This window comes from Carassius auratus, chromosome 35 (assembly GCF_003368295.1).
Source record: "Carassius auratus strain Wakin chromosome 35, ASM336829v1, whole genome shotgun sequence".
In the NCBI taxonomy this organism is placed as follows: Eukaryota; Metazoa; Chordata; class Actinopteri; order Cypriniformes; family Cyprinidae; genus Carassius; species Carassius auratus.
In genome coordinates, this window is record NC_039277.1 from 2166769 (window position 1) to 2186508 (window position 19740).

A 19740-nucleotide genomic window follows, 5' to 3' on the forward strand; every position below is an offset into this window, starting at 1 on the left:
CCAGTCCTGTACCTCGGCCGACTTTTCAAATAAATCCAGAAATGTCTCCGGGTCGTCCTCAGGCCCCATTTTGTGCAGAGGGAGGTGGGCGGGCACAGCTTGTTGGACCGTAGATCCCGGCAGAACCTCCCGGTCCATCCAGCTCCGGAACCTCTCGCGGTCTTCCTGCTGGGTTTGGAGGATGGCTTGAAACCGCCCTCTCTTGATCGTGACATCTGTCCAGCAGGGCCTGGTGTTGATCGTGTTGCATGACCGCGAGGGATGTACTCAGCTCCGCAAATGGTGCAGCCGAGGGCACAGGCAAGGCGGCCGGGTTTCGGCACCAGTGTAACACTGTTCATTGCGTAGGAAGGAAGACAGCAGGGTCGGCTGTTACTACTGACTGTTTTTTATTTCAACAAAAGACTGATACAAAACAAAGGGGCATGGAAAATAATAATCAATAACACAAATCCTGTGGTCCAGGAGTGTAGCAGCCAGTAGTCCTTCTCTCTCTCTCCCACTCCTGTTTCTCCTGGTGTTTTATACTCTCCACGCCAATTACTGCAACAAGAGACAGGTGTCCGTTATTTGCGCTTAACCCACTCACTCACTGCATGTCTCCTGACGCTCTCCTCCGCTGCAGGGTTCGCTAAACCACGCCCCCCCTGCCACAAATATATTGTCTTTTTGTGGCTTAATATTCACAGACACTAGTCCATATCACATTTTGATTAAAAAAATGTGGAATATTTCATCCGTGTTGCGTTTTTATGACTGGATTCTATGAACCAGTCTGTTTTCTGCATCACGGAAAGTATAGGGCCATATGTCTCAGAGTAGGCTAGTCAGTGCAATTTGGGAAATAAATTAATTAAATCTGTATATGGATGTGTGTAAATATTCAAATGTAATCCCCTTTTTAATCGTTAAAATGTTCATAAGTAACTGAAATTTAATTACAAATTTTTTTTTATTAGTAACTGTAACTGATTACAGTTACATTTATTTTGTAATTAAATTAATGCTGTTACATGTAACTAGTTACTCACATTGGTGAAAAGCGAGGTGTGCTCTGATTTGCCAACTATCCAGTGGTTTGTGCTTGGCCAAATGTCTCAAGCATGGGATTGAAATGTTACACCCCTTGCCATACTGTGATGCGTGTCCCAGTCAGAGCACTGGCGTGACAACACAAAAACCAATTGACATCAACCAGTGTGACATCATATACCTCTGTAAATAAATAAAAATTTGAATTCATGTCTCATACTTCAATGCACTTTGAATGGAACACATACATTCACTTCGAACTGGAATCATGGAGGAATTTCCCTGTGATGTCCACTTTGCAGGGCACTTATGTTCGAATAGAACAAACGTCTGAAGCATAAGAGAAACATAAAAAATGTGCAGAGCGGTGGGGTGTGAGGACTGGAATTGAGAACCGCGGCTCTACACTGATCAAAACTCACATTTGAATCATCAGTGGCAAATCCTTTACATATGTAAACGTACTTACAGACTGTGAGTCAGAAGCGCCGGCATTGTAGTCTTCTTTCCCAGGATCAGGAAACAGTCCTCCGTAAAATGCATTGCACACATCTGAATATCTGGATTGAACTGTTGCTACCACTGATTTCTAGTTGTGTCCTCTTTTGGAAGACCAAACAAAGTATTTTCACTTTCACAACGAAACAGCATGAATCAAAGGTTAAGCCTTTTTTCTTTGCGTGAAAATTTGGGCGGGGTTATGCAAATCTTCTCCTATCGTGATGTAGACGTGGGGGCATCTTTAAACGGGACATATTAGTAGGGTGTGGATGAGTCTTAACTTTATAAAGAATATCTCATTGGGTCTGAGTCTTTGTAACTTTAGGGATCTTATCTATTCGCAAACAGCTTGTAACACTCCAAAGAGAAAGTAAAACTTGAAATTGCATCATATGACCCTTTTAGATAAAATTTTTTACATAGACTATTGTAGTTTTAATATTGTATTGTATTTAAGGTCATTCAGGAGTTGGTGACAAAGGCCTATAGCATCAGCACAAGGGGACGAAAAGCTGTTTAACTGACTTTAAATCAAATAAAGTGACTTTCTGATCATAAGAAATAGTTTTTTATAACTGTCTTTTCACTGAAAAATGTAAAAAAAAAAAAAAATTGGTTCCCACAAGGAATATGAAGCAGCACAACTGTTTTCAACATTGATAATAATCCAAAATGCTTCAAATCAGCATATTAGAATGATTTCTGAAGAATCATGTGACACTGAAGACTGGAGTAATGATGAAAATTCACCTTTTATCACAGGAATAAGTTACATTTTAAAATATATTAATATAGGAAACTATTCTTTCACAATATTCTTTTATTTTTATGTATTTTAATTTTATTCAATACATTTTTTTTATTCTTCCAGCTGTTCAGAGCAGATCGCAATACAAAATCACTCCAACTTGTCACATATTGACACTTGGTCAAGACACTTTGGTGTCATTTCTCAACATGTAGGGTCCTCCATTGCTTTAAATAAGGAACCCTTAGCGTCAATATGCCGACGCAAAAGCCTTATCGTCATGATTAAATTACATACATATACATATACATATATTGTATGTTGGGGTGCGATTTTTCAATGTAAACAGTCACAACAGTTTTATTTATATTAAACTATTTACACATTTATGAGAAGGTCACCCAACCCCTGCCCCTAAACCTACCATTTGTCAATTAGACACAACATATAACAGGCAGATACAACTAGTGTCATGGACGTTTAAAAGGGTAGTCTGATACTACAAGCACATTTACAAGTTGTTTGAACTGAAATGTGTGTTGGCAGTGTTTATTATTATTATTATTATTATTATTATTATTATTATTATTATTATTATTATTATTATTTAAACATTAGTCTAAATAAGCTGATGAAATACACAATCACTGGTACTGTGAAAGCATGTAAGCAATGACAACATTTTCATTTTGGGGTGGAGTATCCCTTTTAGCCCAAATTCTGATGCAAACTTTAAATCGTTTACAAACTTTCTGTTCTTACTTGGCATTTTGGTGCACTAAAATAATTATCTATGGTTGTTTTTTTTTTTTTTTTTTTTTTTTGTCATTTTATCTGGCCAACAACAAAAAGCCAAAGTTCATTAAAGGTCCCGTTTTTCACACTTTTTTGAAACTTTGATTGTGTTTACAGTGTGCAATATAACGTGTTCATGTTTCGTGTGTAAAAAAACACAGTATTTTTCACACAATTCACCTATCTGTATACTGCCGTTTTCACGGTCACAAAAACGGGCTGATGACTTCCTTGTTCTATAAAGTCTCTCCTTCAGAAATACGTAACAAGTTCTGATTGGGCCAGCGGTTCCTGTGTTGTGATTCGACACCAGCTTAGAGCAGGCTGACCTCCTAGTAAAGTGTTTGGAGAACAGGATTGGACTAGTTTTGAGAAGCAAGTGGGCAGGAGCATGTGCTGGAGATGTACTTATAATTACAGGAGCGTTTTTACTAATGAGATGCGCATGAAAATCGCATTCGTTTTTTAAATAATAAAATAAACTAAGCTGCGGTAGGTAACTTTTGACGCTCTAGCGGTTATTAAACAGAACTGCTTGCGTCTTGCGGAAGAACATCGTAGCCGGAACTACTTCTCTCTGTTTATGTCTATGAAGAATCACAAAGGTACTGGGTTACTCCGCCGCGGTACCCCAGAAGCAATCTAAAATAGTCAGAATATAAACACTTATTATAGGTGTACCCTAGTGATTCAGGACAAGCTAAAAACACGGTTTGGAAAATGGATTCATGGTGTACTCGCTTATTATATACATTTTTCTACATTTTGAACACAAACAAAGTTACGGACTGCAGCTCTGATTGGTTGTTTCTTACCGGGAGCGGATGACTTTCTGCAAATGGCAATAGGACACTGGGAGGAGCCAGAGGAGCATGATTTTTTTCACAGATTATCTGTCTCATATTCTACTGTCAGGACATAATGACAGGTTTAACAAATATGTAAAAAATATTTTATTTACAAAAGTTACCTACTGCAGCTTTAAAGAGAAAATAATCACTTCATCCAATGTTTAAGTGAATAAAATAGCCTTGACAGCCTTACTTACTGGACTTTGTTCTCTCTCACCGGACTCATGTGTGTGTGTTTGTGTGTGTAGGTGATGCAAAAGAGGAAAGCAAGGGAGGGGAGACTAAAAATATTTCTAAACTTAAAGTGTATTTTTGCCCTGTTTGTGTTTATGTTGTTTGACTAAAATTACAAAAAAACATTCTTATTTACAATACACAGTGTGGTTTTTGTCATATAATTTTTAGGGGAGACAACCCTCCTATGAGTTTGGCTCAACTACAAAATCAGATGTCAGAAGACTACAGAGGATGTATTGGGTTGCTGAACTGATTATTGCTGCTCCCCTGCCCACTATCCAATAACTTTATACATCCAGAGTGAGGAAAAGGGCTCAGAAAATCTCCCAGGATCCCTCACATCTAAGCCATCTCCTTTTTGGCCAGCACTACAGAGCACCGAACACCAGGACAGCCAGTCCCAAGAAAAGTTTCTTCCTCCAGGCAATCTACCTCAAGAACAGTTAAAAGTTCTCCACACTGTGCAATAAAAAGATGTGCAATACCACTTTTATTAACTTAACACTAACCTACATCTTATTCCATTCCTTGTGAAGCTTCTGTTACCAGAACAAATTCCTTGTATGATCCTCATTCTGATAAATGCAGACTTCATGAGCAGAACATACTTGTTTCAAAATGTTTTAATAAAAAATAAGGTTTTAAACAGTGCTGGAATCTTTAAATCTAATGTTCAGAGAGACACAAAAAACCAATAACTAGCTTTCCTTTCTCTACAAAGATAGCTACAGATTAAAGGTTAAAATTACATTATAACATAACATCATAATGAAAACATATGTGCTGACTTTTAAATCCTCATTTAAATAGACAGTTAACCCAAATAGTAGTTTCAGTCATTATTCATGTGAGGGTTCATGTTGGTCCAAACCTTTTTTTCTTCTTCTGAGGAACAGAAAATAAGTTGAATCAATAAGTTGGTAACTAAACAGATTTGGTACCAAACGATGTCAAAAACACATTTCCCAAAATATAATCGTGTATGTTCCACTCAAAAAAGCAAGTGATACAGTTGAGGACCGAGTTATTATTTCAATGAATTATTTGGTCCTAAACATGCTTAAACTTGATTGGTTTAGGATATTGTTAAGTGGACCTATTTTGTATGTAATTTACATGACCTCTTAAACTGTAATTGCTTTGGGTTGTTAATCAATAGTTCTCAGTGTTAAAAGCTAAGAATGCTTTAATCTGTTTCAGTAGGCAACTGCAAATCGATTTCATTCCACTCTGTAGTTTAATGACCAACAAGAAGTGGGAAAATCTCTTAAGAACAGCAGGCAACCAATTACATCTGGTCTGCCACTGAGGTAGCAAAAACAAAGGCTGTTTACGTAATATTAATAAAAGACTGTAAAATTAAAGTGCTGTTCTACTTAGAAAGTGACAGATAAAGAAAGCACTTGTTCACTTATAAATGAAACATTGCATTATTCAGACTGCTTGCTTTTGGCCTACGTGAGCAGGGACATAATCTTGTACAATCAGGCCAGAAACACACTGACAAAGGAGATCAGAGTGGCTGAGAAGAGCTATGCTAAAAAGCTGGAAAGCCATTGTTCAGCAAACGAATCTGCTTTAGTGTAAAACGTACATTACAAACTACAAGACGCCATCACCCAGCACTGAGGTGAATAACAACTGTTTGTTTCGATTTGAAACTCCTGGTCTCACACCCCACACCCTCTCTGACCAACTCCCTACACAACCATTAACACCTCCATTAACCCCCGTTTCCCCCTCTGAAGATGATATCTGTCAGATCTTTAGGAAACAGAAGAGAAGGAGCCCACCAGGCCCAAACAATGTTTCACCAGCCTGTCTAAAATCCTGTCCTGACCTGCTGGCCTCCATCTTTTCACAGATCTTTAACAGATCACTACAGCGGCAAAAAGTGCATATTCTTCTTCAAATGCTCCACCATCATCCCTATTCCATGAAACCACAAATCACAAGACTTGATTACAGAAATGTTGCACTAACATCTGTGGTCATAAAGTTGTTTGAGAGACTTTTCAACATGGGACTCACTGCATTTTATCCTACGACATCTGGACAAACCAACTTATGTGAGCATTCTGTTTGTTGACTCCAGTTCAGCTTTCAATACAATCATCCCAGCACTCCTCCAGACCTAATTTACCCAGCTCTTGGTTCCTAGCTCTGTCTGTCAATGGTTCACCAGCTTTCTGACAGTGAGACTGGGGAAATTCATGTCAGACTGTCACAACATCAGCAATGGTGCTCCCCAGGGATGTGTTCTCTCCCCACTGCTCTTTTCACATATATTTATACATATATTTATTATAGGTATGTTATTTATGTAACACATTATACATCTATTCACATTCCCTTGCACAATTTGTATATAGCATATCTGTAATATACGTACATAAACTGTCTATTTGCTTTTAGTCTATTGTGTATTGTTTTTGTACATTTATTTTTACTTACTTATTTAAATTTTGCTATCTGTGTAGTGTCACTTGTCATCCAGTCTGGAAGCTCTTGTCACCAATACAAAATACACACTTGGCAAAAAAGCTATTTCCATTTCTGATTCTAATTCATGTCACTGGTTAATATTCACACCTTACAAATAGATTTATTTATTTATTAGATTATTATTTTACATGGACATTAGGTATGTTTACTCTTCAAATTCTCATTACTGCAATACATCCAGATATACTGTAATTCTCAAATTAAAGATTCTCATTATTTTATTATAGTCTTTTTTTAATTGTTACAATAAAATACCAATATTTTTATGTTTGAAATGAACTGATACATAAATACTTCACACTTTAAATAAAACGTAAAAAATTTCATTTTTTAAAGTAATTAAGTGTATTTATTTCTTAATATTTATTGCATGTTTACTTATGAATTATGTCACACTGCAGAACATCTTTGTGTCCACTGTATTTTTTCTTCTTTTAATTATTTTGATTTTGGGATTTCAACGTTCCATTTGGGATTCAGTTATATCTTATATGTCAGTTACTGTATATAGTCTCTTGTCCCACTATACAGAGATCAAGACTCAAAAATCAGAAGGATAGAAATGCAATTTTCCATGTTTTACTTGTAAGTTCAATAATGCAACAACAGAGGGCAGCATTTCTATACAAATGAGCCCTTGAATTGAGTATAATAGCAACATCCACTTTTACAGTTATAGTGGTTTGCCACATAGTTACTCTATGATGCAAATGATCTAAACCCTGCTAAATGTATTAATATCACTATGTGCAACCACCTAGTAATTGCTTTTGGTTTTACATAAATCATTCATGCCAAATCTCAGAAATATGAAAAAAAAAACAAAAAAACATATGGAATGTGTGAACATAAGCAATGTAAGACATTCATCTTAATAAGTTTTACTGTGTGTTGTGCATCTCAGGAGGTTAACAGCCTAAAAACAGACAGAATGTGTGTGATCTCAACACGTGTGACGCATCTCTGGGCCAACTGTCACATTTGCTCATTTTCCAGATTCACAAAATCATGCAACTGATACTTACACTCCAACAAGCCATCAGTCCATTCACTCTGAGCATGAGAATGCATGCAGAAATCACTGCACACACACACACACACACACACACACACAAAAGAAAAAAACAGGTGCTCAGTACAATAAATTTTTCACGCTGAATAATTTTTGTCACCCTCATATTTGGATTGTGTTCAGAGCAATCTTTTCAAAGGCATGGAACGAATGCCATCTTTAATGGCCTTCATCTGAAATTTATATTTCTGTTATTGGTGAGATTAAAAATAAATGAATGCATAGCTGAATAATTCATAGCATATAATTTGCTGAGCTTTTGAGTCCAACATTGACATGTAGTATCCCAGCTAACAGGGAACTTTCTCTAAACATTCACTAACGTTTTTTAAAAGTTATATAAATGCCCACATGGAAAGAACCTATATGCAGTGTATATGCACATATATGATAATAGGCAAAATTGAGGTGCATATATGTGCATATACAGGAAATATAGGTCTCCTGTATCGCTTCTTCATATCCACATATAAGCCATATACATACACGATATTAATTTTATATAGCTTATGGAGCTGAGAAGAGCAAAAAGATATTTTTTTTTTATGTTCAGTTTTTTTGTCTTATTTTTGATCTTGTACTATATTTTGATCTTGAGTAAATAGATAATGTACATTTCTACATTTTGGACTTTTATTTATGTTGCCTAGCAGCTATGGATTTTAATTTTATTATTATAGGTGAACATATAGGTGCATATATACGTGCATATGTACCTATATATATATATATATATATATATATATACGTACATATATGTGTAAATATATGTGTGCATATATGTACATATATGTACATATAATATAGGAAAACGGCCAATTTTATATATGTCACATATATTAAAAACCTATATCAAAACCTATATTGAAACATATATGTTTATATAGATTTTTTCCATGTGGGCATGTTAGGACAAAATGTTCTTAAAGTAATGTTTGTGGAATTTTCTTATTACCTTATTATTCTCATTGAAAGACAACACTGAAAGAAAATCTTCTTAGAACAACATTCTTGGAACATTTTTGTAGCCTTTAAATAACATTATGATCACAGCAAGAAAATCTGTCATTTTAATGTTTTTAGAATATTAAAAATAAACTTTCAAATAACGTGATATTTTCTGTAAAGTTAGTTCAACGCCGTAAAAAATTTTTTTTGCAAGCTTTTTTTTTTGTCTCAGATTTCACATTCTTCTTGAGGTTTGGCAACACTGGTATGTCGTGTAGTCATCAGACCTACTCTGGCTGCAGGTTCAAAGGCATTCTGCCTTCAATAACATGAAGCGTAGCTGAGGAAGAAAGGAGCATTTGTCAGTCACCATGATTGAATAATTCAGCCAGTGTGATGATGCAAGACTTTGTTCACCACAAGGCCTCCATTAAGCTTTGTTACTTCTAATTTCATTGAGCAAACGGCTTTGATCCGAGCCTGTCTGAATGGATTTGGATATCTTTTGGGAAATTTTTGAGATACCGACAGCACAGCTGAGGAAGGCAGCCATTAATTTATAACTAGGATTGTAAAGCGAACATCTACAGTAAGTAGAAAAAGGAAGATTAGGGTTTTACATATAGTGCTGGCGAAGTAAATTATGCCATCAGACATCAGACTTTACATGCACAGCAGGATGTTTTTACTCATGCATCGTCTATATAAGCTTGGTAATACAAATAGTTTTAGTAATGGTGAAGTTGAATACAGTTGAAGTGTGACCTAGTTTATTTATTGTCTATGTTTAGCTTTTACGTCTGGTAATGTTTGTGAGAGGGGATTACAAGATACACACAGAAAGTTGCCCAGTGTTCATTTAACTCCACAAATTTTACACTTATCTGGTGTGTATATAAAACCACCTGGTGTTTAAGTAACACTTTCAAAAGTGTTGAATATATACCCCTCGACAGTGTACATTGTTTTACACCAAAAGTGTACAATATACTCTAGTGTACACTGTGTATTACTCTCTGCAAGAGTGTATTATACATCGATTCAAAAGGTTATTTTTTACACTGACAGAGTAAAATACCTACCACATGGGTTTATTCCAAAAATGTACAAAGATTAATTGTGCTTTTAGCACTCCGGAAGTAAGAAAAAATTCAAAATTTCCGAATGTTCAGTTTTTTTTTAAATTGTATTTATTTACAGATCATTTCAAACCCATTGGATTTGTTTTCTCAAATTCAACAGACCACAAAGAAATGCAACTCATGTCGTGTTTAAAAACATAATTAGTACAGAATGCATAAAAAACTGTGTGACACAGCATTAAAAGAACACATTTAAATTTCAGTCATTAGTGCAATTCATATTACTACTGTTAAATGCTAATGACTTGGTAATGTTAATTTTTTTTACAAAAAACAAAAGTGATATTTTGCCTCACAGTGCATCCCCCAAACATGAACAAGTGGGCCTATCTTTCTGATGCATCAGGGATAGTGGATCATGAAGTGAAGCTTGGGAATAAGACTTCTTGGATAGAGTTCTTTGAACAGCGTGGTGTTCACAGATCAAATGTTTCAGATGAACAGTCATTCCATTCGAGATGAGTGGAGAAAACACTTTATTATCTGCAGTAGAAGCAGATAATAAAGTAAACTCTAATGAGGCAAAATGTCTGGATGGCATTAAGACCCAACCCATTCCCAGCTTAGTTTTCTGAAATATTAAAATATCAATACATTGAAAAATACAAAGGCTGAGAGAGGACTTAGTCATGCAGGGGATGAGCCGTCATCCGCAGCAATGTAGTAGCCATGGATGTTACTCTTCGAAGTGCCAACTGTAAAGATGTAGGGCTGTGTTGTCTGTGTTGAACCAAGGACTTCTTCAAAACTGCAAGAGGACTGAAAACAGAAAAAAACATTCTCGTTTAAATGAATGTACACCTACACATTAATAAACATTCTACATAACATTAAGAGTAAGCGTACCTTGTGAAATCTTACTACACGATGCAAAGCTTCACGCACACAGATCTTGACAAACTTCTCATTTCTGCTAGAAGGTGGTGGCAGGAGATAGACCAGCAATAACAGGGAGGACATATCAATGTCCCAGTCTAAATGCAAAAAAAGAAAACGCAAACCATAACAAATCTATATAATCATATACCAAAATAAATAAGCTATTTTATACACACATAAAATTATTATCCTTGCTCTTGATTAGCATACATAATGAACTGCCTATACCTCCTTGACTGGTGTGGCAGTGTTCTGTAATATCTTACATGAAATATGAAATAACACCTTTCACAAGCTTAAAAACAAACAACTATCATCCAAAGAGTGTCAGGCTTTTGGTCAATAATGTCAGCAAAAAGATCTTCATCTACTTCTGTTCCAGTCTCGATAGCCCGACAGATGTCAAACTTCTGCTTGACTGGAAAGACAAAATGGAAGTTACAGAACAGAAATAGGTGAACAGGAAAAAATAAATAAAATAAATAAATATATTTTAATAAAAGAGGTCACCCATCATTTCCCTCATTTTGAAATTGACAATTTACAGCAATTGAAAAAATTAATTATGTTAACTTTGACAAATTCCGTGACTATCCATATTAAAATGTAAGTTTATATGACTGGATTTTGAGATTCCGTCTGCGTTTTCTGCTTCGTGGAAATCATAGTGCTGTGTGCGTCAAGAACCGGGTTGACCGTGTCCTCGGTACCACCGGTACTAAAAAGAGACCTGGTACTGTGACATTTACATTTTTTAGTACCGATTTGGTACTGAAGTACCGGGTTTTTTGACAACACTACATGGCAGCAGTGGCAACAGAGAGAATAAAAGTTATGCCTTCATTCTTTGCGTGAACATTTGGGCGGCATTATGCAAATCTTCCCAGATAGTGATGTAGAGATATGGAGGTGTGTCAGAACTTGTCGTTTTAGGGGGGTGCAGTTGACTGTTAACTTTTATAAACATTATCTCTTTGGATTTGAGACTTTAGTGTTTGCAACTTTACAGATCTTCTTCATTCACCAAGAGCTTGTAACACTCCAAAGAGAAAGAAAAATCGAAAATCGCATCATATGACCCCTTTAAGAAACAATGTATCATTATAATGATGCACATGCGATTTCTTTCTCCACCATTTACTTTCACTTTAGACATAAACAACAGTTTTTCGAGGATACTCTCCAAGACATAATTTTGTATGTATTTGTCGTTACAAGAGCAAGAAGAAGCAAATTCAGTTGTACACATATGCCACGCCAGAAACCTCCTACTCACTCCCTTTCAATCACCAACAAAGCCCTGGCAGGTTTAGCTGCAACCTGATCCCAAAAGGAGCCAGGACAATGAAGGTGAGTTGTAACTCCAATAGTCCAATAGTTGTAAACGCAAGGCCCAACTGGGTCAAATTGGTGGATCCTGTTATGTTTAGGGTGTGGCTGGACCTATGTCAAGCTCTGTCCACTGGCTCTGAAGTGAGCAGTCTCTTGTTAGGTCACCTTTTAGGGTCCTCAATTTCCTATATTCAGCAATATTTCTCTCACTTTTGCAAGGCAAGCAATTGTCCTCAGAGTTCTCCCAAGGTTTCTTTAAAGGTCCCGTTCTTCGTGATCCCATGTTTCAAACTTTAGTTAGTGTGTAATGTTGTTGTTAGAGTCTAAATAATATCTGAAAAATTCTAAAGCTCAAAGTTCAATGCCAAGTGAGATTAAATTAAATTAAATTTATGCATTTAGCGGACGCTTTTATCCAAAACGACTTACAGTGCATTCAGGCTATCAATTTTTACATATCATGTGTTCCCGGGGAATCAAACTCCCAACCTTGCGCTTGCTTACGCAGTGCTCTACCAGTTGAGCTACAGGAACACTAGATATTTGATATTTGAGATATTTGATTTAACAGAATTGTCCTACAACGAACGACCAGTTTGGACTACATCCCTCGACTTCCTTCATTAATAATGTCACTAGAACCATTTTTTGACCAACCTTCGCCCACAGGAATACACAAAAAAGGGGGCGTGTTCTTGTTGCACTCGCACAGAGAAGAAGGAAGAGCTGCGTTTGTAGAGTGTGTTTGTCACTAGAGCTTAGATTCTCTGCGCGAGCCCGAGCTCGAGTAAATTGTCGAGCTCTTGATAAAGCACATCACGTGTCACGCGCAGCGTCTCGTCCACTCGCAGTCTCGCATGCGTGACGCATCACACCTGCTGTGCGTGCTGTACTATTCAGTAGATTAAGTGCAACATGGAGCTTGAAGAAGCAAAGAAAAAAATTAAAACAGGAGTATTAACTTTGAGCAAGTTTGGAGGAAAATCGGAGGTATGGAAACATTTTAAACTAGTCGTAAGGGGGCGGCAACAACTGTGTTGGCTTTGTCTCGTGCATTAAATGCGGCACACATTGAATGTTTCATAAAAAAGCAACATTGTGAACAATAAGCTAAGTAAATCATGTTTTTGCTAAAGACTATGTCTGGATCTGTTTCAGAACGACATTTAAAACATAGATGGAGTACATGACTTCCATCAACACATCCAAAGCTTCACAGTCCTAAACCACTTCCTGAGCCGACATTTCAGTCAATAATGTTAGGCACTTTTGATTCATATGATGATTCATGTTTGGTGATTGTGTTATTTTACATATGCGATTTCTGCTTCTTCTTCTTCACCGTGATTCTGTACTCTTTCAGAAGATGTGTAATAGCGCCTCCTACCATAATACATTGTAAACACAAAGCCAGAAAATTCTATCAACGACAAGGACCGAGTTAAAATTAGTTCTACAGTTTGATAAATATTATGTTAGCTTTTTTGTTTAATCAACTGGAAAAATAAGTCACTATAATATGAGAAAGGATGAATGGTGCCTGATTGGAAAAATAACTTCATTATCGCTATTATACAGGAGACTACATATTGATTTCCTATAATGGAAAAACAGTTCAAATGGTAAAGTAGATGTATAAAAAACAAGCATCATGGTTTTTCTGTTGCTCAGGATAATATGAATATTTGATCATATTTCTAATTTGCTTAATCTCATTGGCAGTGTAACCCCCACAGACCACCTTTCCACCAACTTTCCAATGGTTAGAGGGTGTGTTTTTACCACAGAAAGCAACAAATTCCCTTCTAGTTAAAAAGTTTTTATCACGTTTGAAATTTGGATATTTATCTTACAAAAACGCATGGATTCGCTACAGGGGGCCTTTATTCACCCTCTGGAGCTGTTTGGGGGACGTTTTATTACAGATGCACGCACTTTATTTAACGTCTTCTGAACTGCTGACAACAAACACCCGCTTACCCCATTGAAAGACTTCTGTACAACTCTGACTGGATTATTCTGAAAGAAGAAAGTCACATAAATCTGGGATGATTCAAGGGTGAGTAGAAGAATATGGAAGTAGAATAATTTTTCATTCTTGGGTGAACTAACCCTTTAATTGCTTTGTTGAGGGATGAAACAGCTGTGTTTCATGTGAACTGGAGAACAAGGCCAGGTCTCTGGAGACGGGAATATCAGCCAGCTAGATTCCATTGCTATGGTGACAAAGATGGGGAAATACACTGGAGGAATTGCCTTTAAATAAAGTGGGGGGTGTGTGTGTTTGCGCATGCCTTCAGATGCACAGACTGACTGCAAACACTCAAAAAGCACATGCTGTACTACTGTTACTGCAGGAGGTAGAATCTATACTGTGCACAGTATGTGGATTTTCTGAATGCTTGGAATACTCTGATGACCTATTTTTTAAATATGAAGTACACAACTTATGCAATATCCCACAATGCACTTGACCTGACCTTTCCTTTCCAGTATGAAAAAAATTTAGCAGAATAAGTATCATCCATTTTAAATATCTTACTTGTCTTAATTTTTGAACAGACAAAATTTTACATAGAATTGGATTAAAAATGTGAAATGTAGGTATCTGTTAAATAAATAAATACAAACGAATGAATGACTGAATGAAAATGGACTTGTCATTTTCTTCCAGGACCTTATCAATTAATTTTACAAACACTTCTGTTAACCCTAAAACACAATACAATTATTGAAGTGTAAAATTCAGATTAAAATATATGTACAAAAAAATCCTTCCTTCACTGTGGCCTATTTTTACAGTTACCTATTTTTAACAGCATATACTGCTATGTATGATGTCAGAACCCGGAAGTTGCGATGGTTGCTTCTAAATATTCCTATGTGGTTTTATAATGTTTTTATATTAATTTATGAGTTAAATAAAGCCTTTGTTAAACACAACATGATGATGCAGTACTTTGCTGTTTTGTTCTACAACATAAACTGCACACACTCACACACACACACACCGAAAACACGAATTTTGAAGCAAGTATCACCTTTTTCTACAACAATATGAAGCAGGACAACTGTTTTCAACATTGATAATAACCAGAAATGTTTATTGAGCAGCCAATCAGGATATTTTAGAATGATTTCTGAGTCTGAAGGATCATGTGACACTGCAGACTGGAGTAATGATGCTGAAATAAATTACATCACTTAAATAAATTAAATTTTTGAACAGATTCAACATAAAAAAAATAAAAATTGTTTTTAATAATAATCTAAAATATTAAGGTTTATTTTTCTGTCTAATAAATGCTGGCTTGGTGAGAATAAGATACTTTCATATATATATATTATTTATTTATTTATTTATTTTTACCTCACCAACCCAAAATATTTTATTATTACAGTACTATAATTACACTGCACAGTCATTTTCAAACAGTATGTTAATATAGCATTCCAAGCACAGTCAGCTTATTCATTCAACAGCATAGACAGACACAAATAGGCAAGACTATAAAATGAAATGGGCTATCATTAAACATCAGGGACACACACACACACACAAGCAAATTGTTTTTTGGGAGCATATTTATTCATCTTTAAGTTACTTCCAAAACAATTATTTTATTTATTTTATTTGTTCTACGCCAAAAAAAAAAATATAAAAAAAAATGAAAGAAAGAGAGAGAGAGAGAGAAACATTTCTGAATTGTCTTCATCGAGCTTATGTCCAAATATTATAATGACAGTTCATAGTCTTTTAAGTGCACTAAATATAAATACATACATGCATACATACATAACCATAGAAGTAGTGTTGTACATAGAATTTGTGTTTTTAATGGTTTCTAAAGTCATGAGAAATTGAAATTATTATTTAATGAAAATCTTACCCTCCTAAATGTGAAAATAAAATGTGTGGTGCACTAAGCAATATTTGAAATTTTTTTATCACAGTGTCGGACCCAGTCCCAAAACACACTCGCAGCCTATCCGCAGTAAGGGGCATGTTTAGTAATGATAGAGAGAAGAGAGCGCTCAGTAAGTGCACAGGATGGATATTACCAGATTGACTAGATAGCGAGAGATGGCAGATAAAAAAAAGGAACAAAACATCACAAGGGTGAACGATGATGGGTTAGTATCAGACAGGACCTGTGTAAATATTGAAGTAACTTTCCAGTGATGGAGAGAACTCAAGGAGCTGGAAGGGCTGTGATCAGATGCCGAGGTTGCTTTGTTTCTTCTTGATAGATGAATTATGTTTTTCTTTGAATTACCATAGCAGTTATTGATGACATACTACCCTCGTGTGTGAATCCCTCTATACTTCCACCGCTTCCACTGCTGTTGACGGCACTAAAGAAAGAGGTTATAGCAAGCTCCCCCCACTGAAGCAGTGGTCACTGCGCATCTGTGCCCTCCATTTGCTCATGCAGCACATCCATCTACGCCCTGCAGGACTTCCTCATCCCTCATTCTGCACTATTTATAATACTAATAGCAATTATAATGAAATCAGTTTCATAAGACGTATTAGAGAAGCATGATTTTGACGTCTTTGTTTCCATTGCGATGGATTCTCCAGAGCGCATGCTGTTAAAAGCCCTTTCACACGAGCACAGTATGCGGTAAACAAACCTGCGCAGTTTAAAACATCACATTTGCCATTTGAACACGAGACTCTCCAGATGTAGGGCTGAATGGGAAAGTTATCAATTCACTGAAAGTGGCAACTTATGCTCATCACACCAATGCTATTTCCTCCAGTGAAAATCTAGCCCTTTACACATATTTACGCATACTTTATAAAACGATTATGTTGGTATTTTCATTTGAAATTTTTTATATTTAAAAATCGGCACCGGTATCGTAAAAAACCCAATCAATACCCAACTCTAATCAGTACACAGTCCTTCCATTCGGATAGTCCTTGGACCCATACTCTTTTACGAAGTGCATAGACAAGGCTTTTTCCCCTCTGAGACAGATGGGAATCCACATTTTGAACTACCTCGACGACTGGCTGGTTTTTGGCAGGTTTGAATGGGAACTCATTGCTCACAGGTCACTGCAGACCTGCGAGTGCAACTAATACCTTTTTTTCTAAGGCTAGAGCTCTGTCTACAATATCTTCTCTGACTGCTGTGCAGCACAGAATGAGGACCTGTCCGCTTCTCGGCCTTTTGGCTAAGATCAAGTGTAGTATCTGTTCTTATCAGTTTAATATCTGATACGTCCCCCATCCGGGGACTACTTAAGGGGAAGTTGTGGCCTAATGGTTAGAGGGTTGGACTCCCAATCGAAGGGTTGTGGGTTCTAGTCTCGGGCCGGACGGAATTGTGGGTGGGGGGAGTGCATGTACAGTTCTCTCTCCACCTTCAATACCACGACTTAGGTGCCCTTGAGCAAGGCATCGAACCCCCAACTGCTCCCCGGGCGCCGCAGCATAAATGGCTGCCCACTGCTCCGGGTGTGTGCTCACAGTGTGTGTGTGTGTGTGTGCTCACTGCTCTGTGTGTGTGCATTTCGGATGGGTTAAATGCAGAGCACAAATTCTGAGTATGGGTCACCATACTTGGCTGAATGTCACTTCACTTCACTTTATGAAGTGACCCATGTGCTAACTTTTCTACAAGAGTTGTGGGATTAGGGCACCCCTTCAACACTCAAAGTGTACGAGCCCTCCCTTTGAGCCACCCCAGTCAGCCAACTTATGGCCCCTGTCACAGAAATCACAGAAAGCTTTCTTTTGGCTTGAGCTTTGGCAAAGTGAGGGGGTGATCTGCAAGCACTGTCAGTCAGTGCTTCCTGTTTTGAGTTTGGTCCTAACGACTGTAGAATGTAGAATTGTCCTCAAACCGCGACATGGTTATGTGCCAACAGTGCTCTCCACTCCATTTAGAGCACAAGTCATCAGCCTTCTAGCACTCCCCAATCCAGAGGGTGAGCAGGGTCCAAATCCACTCTGCCTGGTTCGGGCTCTTAGAGTGTATGTCGAGCACTCTAGCCTGTTAAGACTCTCAGAACAGGTCTTTTTGTGCTTCAGAGGCACTTCTAAATGGCTGCCGGTTATGAAGCAGAGACGGTTTCACTAGATAGTAGATGGTATAACCTTGGCTTTATGCCTCAGCAGGTTTGCAGTGCCCTATAGGTGTGAGGGTCCAGTGGTTCATGCAGTTAACATGCACAAATCTTCCGTCTTCCACTCTTGTTTTGACGGACTGAAACCAAATTTTATTAACATTAAAAAAGTTAGAGGATTTCTCAGTCCAATGTTGATACAATATTTATTATTGGCTTGAAAGCTCTTTAAATTAGTTTTTTATTTATTAATTTTTTCTTTTTTTTAAGAAAATTATTCATCAGATGATTGCCTGTTTTAAACAATCTGTTGTGTTAATAATGTTGCTCATTAGTAATGGCTACAAACTGTAGCTTCCACCACACACGCAAAATAGCTGGAGCAGCTTCTTTTTGTTTACGGACACGATATAACCATGTGCAGATGAATTTTGTGAAATTTACATTTCATGCGAAATACATTATAAATTAAGGAAAGGAAGGAAACAGTTTTAAACACTAATTTATGGAAGGATTTTTCAGACAATTTTCAAAAGGAATTGCAAATTGGATTTTCAGTTGCGTTTTCTCTATGTGGATACATTATAGTACAAATGCAGATGCAAATCTTGCATTACCGTACCTAACTCTGTTAGGTGATGGAGTTGTTGTCAGCTCGTATAGTGTGTGACCACCTGTTGAGGATCATTTACGTAATGTGAACACCACAACGTTTTTCAGGCCGACAGCAAGTCATGTAGTTTGAACAGCACATTGATCTGCCAACGTTTAAGTTGTGTAATGTTTAATGCACACTACATTACTGTTTAAAAAGAGGTGGCAAATAGATAGGCTAATAAGAGTAGAAGGAGAGCCGAGTCTGTTTACTCTCATGCATCGTAGTGTAAACAGTGAGAGATCTTGAGACAGGTGAAAAGCGTTTGGTTAATAGTGAATATTTGCCTATTGTGTGTACTGTTGTGGCTCCCACTGGTAGCAGGGGATGGTGAAAAAACGATGGAATTATTTATTGTGTAAGGTGCCAAGAATAGAACGTGACCCGGGTTGCACTGTCCATAGTCCCGCCCCTGACACTGATCAACAGGTCTACATGCAAGGCATAGAAAACACAATTTGGTCTGGAATATCCTTCCTAATTTTTATTTTCCAATAAATGAAATTGTTAAAGCTGCAGTATGGATCATAATTTGCTTAAAATTTTAACAAAGACAAACAGTTCAGGCATTTGTTGACTCTGTGAATTAATTACAAAAAAAATTAAATCATACAGTAACTTAAATTAAATATCTTAATCAACTAGGTAAGCATCTTCATTATTATTCAGTCAATGATTAGATGTTACCATTCAAAGGGCTTTACATAAACATTAATTTAGCAACATTTAGCAGAGCCTGTCCTCCAACAAAAAACGACCATATAGGTTGTTTGTGCAAGCACCTCATTATGACCTATATTCACGTTTTAAAGTTAAGCGCCCTCTAGCGGGCGTAAAAAAATGACAGTTTCGTGCTTGCGTCTGTCGTCATGAAATGACCCCTAAACCTAACCCTCACAGAAATCATGCTAAATTATGATTTCTTGAGCATATACATTTTATGTGAACGTCCGTTCTCTGGG

At 36.9% G+C, this 19740-nt stretch overlaps 1 pseudogene; it reads left to right on the top strand.

The window, feature by feature from the left end:
• The first annotated feature begins 17209 nt into the window (after positions 1 to 17209).
• Positions 17210 to 17340, top strand: LOC113054887 (uncharacterized; annotated as a pseudogene).
• The last annotated feature ends 2400 nt before the right edge of the window (positions 17341 to 19740 follow it).